The sequence below is a fragment of the Hipposideros armiger genome, unplaced genomic scaffold, assembly GCF_001890085.2.
Source record: "Hipposideros armiger isolate ML-2016 unplaced genomic scaffold, ASM189008v1 scaffold_1345, whole genome shotgun sequence".
In the NCBI taxonomy this organism is placed as follows: Eukaryota; Metazoa; Chordata; class Mammalia; order Chiroptera; family Hipposideridae; genus Hipposideros; species Hipposideros armiger.
The window spans coordinates 253123-255788 of record NW_017732695.1 but is presented as its reverse complement, the minus strand read 5'-3'; positions in this window follow the sequence as shown (position 1 = coordinate 255788).

Below are 2666 nucleotides of genomic sequence, written 5' to 3'. Positions count from 1 at the left end.
GGCCCGGAGGAGAGGGGCCGTCCACCCGCTTTCACTCACTGTCCTCTTTCTTATAAGACAGGCTAAGCCAAGTAAGGTTCACTGAAAATAACTTCATGATATTCTGCATGGAACCAAAATACACCAGGGTATTAACACTAAACGTGCATTAGAGATGAAAAATACGGATTTTATGTCAAATGAGAAGTAAAAAAATTAGAAAATTAAAACTAATGCGTTCTATATAGGCCCACTGATAAAACATCAGAAAATATTTCAGTACTGCAGTGTTTATACATTTCTCAAACCAGGAATTAAATAAAAAGAAGAAACAAAATAGCTAATAGAAAGTCATTTATTCAACTCTGTGCCTATTCTTCAAGCTTGAGATATATATTGTTGAACAATAATGAGAAAAGTCCCTGCTTCAAGGGGATTTGCACCAGATAGGAAAAAAAAAAAGAACAAACATATAAATGATACGGTATGTATAAAGGTGACAAGTGCTATAAGAAATTAATGCAGGTTAAGAAGGACTAAGGGCACAGAGGAGGGTGTCTGGGGGACACTGATACACAGGTTGCAATTTTAAATGTCTGGTGAGGTCTCCTTAAGAAGGTGACAACTGAATAAATACTCGAAGGGTGTGAAATAGCCATGGTTACGTCCAAAAGAAGAACAATGCAGCAGAGAGGACACAAATGCAAGGTTTCTACAGGGAGGGCGTGAGCGGTGTGATGAAAAAGAAAGGTGTGCTGAAGTGGAGCACACCAGAAAAGGGAAGTAAAACATCAAGCAAGAGAGTGTCTTTTCCCCTGCATTTAAATCTTTGAGTGGTGCCTGCTTTTTGTTCATATCCTAGAAGGAAAGAATGAATATAATCTCACCATCAACCTATTCCTTTCTGTCTTTAAAAATGAGCATTCAAAGAGACACAAAGGTGAAAACAGTTTAACCAAGAAACCATTTCCACGCTTTGGTGGCAGCCGTGGTCTCTGCATTGCGCCCAGTGATGCAGAGGAGGTCCACTGGTCTCCTAGGAAAGAAAATGTTTATGACTCAGGGCCCCCAGAACCTCAAAAACAAGGTCTTACTGCTTTGTAGCTTTTCTCTCTCGTAAGAGAATGAAGCTGTTTCTATGAATTATTATCAAGTCAGGATTATCTCACTTTCAGATTACCCTGTTTCATATTTCGTTTTTGTAAAGCCTTAAGGAGATACTCGTTCTGGTTTTGGAGCACTCTAGGGTTTCTAACAGAACAAGACTTAACATTAGATGAGACTACATATTACATCTAATTTTTGTTTGTTTGTTTGTTTTTTGTAAAGTGGTGAAAGAGCAGTTTATAAGAAATACACACTTCAAAGAAACAGAAGTGGGCCTGAGCAGAAAGCAGTGGCTCAAGGGTCCATTATGAGAAGAGAAAGTGCCCTCCAAAGAGTTTGGAGCGGGCCGAGCAAAAGGAGGAGCTCAAAAGACCCTAATTTTTTTTTACTATTTCAAGAGTCATAATAATGATAACAATTAAGCATCAAAATACTCAAGTCATTTTAGTCCAGTTCCCTTCCCTAACTGAATTAGTTTCATCTCTGGCTGAAAGAATCAATTGCTTAGAAACTAGCCTTTTAAAATGCACAACCTAGTGATTATAGACCAAAATACTGGATTATAAACTCACAGTTGCTAGGACCTCCATTGCTCTCAACACAAAAAAGAAATGATAATTATGTGATGTGATAAAGGTGTCAGTGAACAGTACTTTGGTAATCATATTGCAATGTATAAATGTATCAACCGTACATGTTGTACACCTCAAACTTACACGTTATCTCTCAATCTTCTCAATTTCAAAAGAAAGAAACCAGCCTTTTGACATGACTAATCGCTAAAGAACTTCAAATATTTTATTTAATTGTTCAACACAGATTTGATATCTCACACACACAAAAAAAAACCTAACATTTTAATTCAAGGCCTTTGTAAAATATTTATGTCTCATAAACGTAGGCTACTTAGCATAAAAGAAACTTTCAAATAGCTCCTGTATTTTAAACTCCTCTCCTTAGGAGGCATTTAGGGACTATGAAAACATGATTACTTTTCAGATATTTAAGTTGTTCCATTTCCATGCTCCCTGAACATCCTGCACAAACCGACTGCATACCTTGACACTTGAGTTTTGGTTTATATGTTTTCTCTAAGCCTCCCACGAGCACTGTTCATATTGCATGTATTGTTGATTGCCTGCCTAGTGGCTGGCATGAATAAATAAGTTAATGAGCTATTTAGTTAATATATGATGCTATATTGATAAATGTGAGACTCGGTTTCAGAAGATGGCATGAATAACTAAAAGAGGCAAGAAGCCATCAAAACTACCATGCTGTTGTATTGGAGACCTCCAAGTGCCACTATTGGCATTATTACATCATTAACATTTTAGGGCTGCAACAAGAAAAATAATCTAACATTCTGTAAAGATAGCCTGCTCTAGTTCTGACATTACTTTTATTTTGGTCAACAGTTTTTTGCACTTGAAGAAAGTTTTCCACTTGGTTTTGGAAAGATTCAACCCATTGATTAAGGCTCTTCATCTTGCTCTCTGGTGCCTGAACATTTTGCAAGTCTAAGAACAAGAATTCCAAAAACGTATAAAAGCTCATGCTCAATGGGCCAGCCGAGTGGC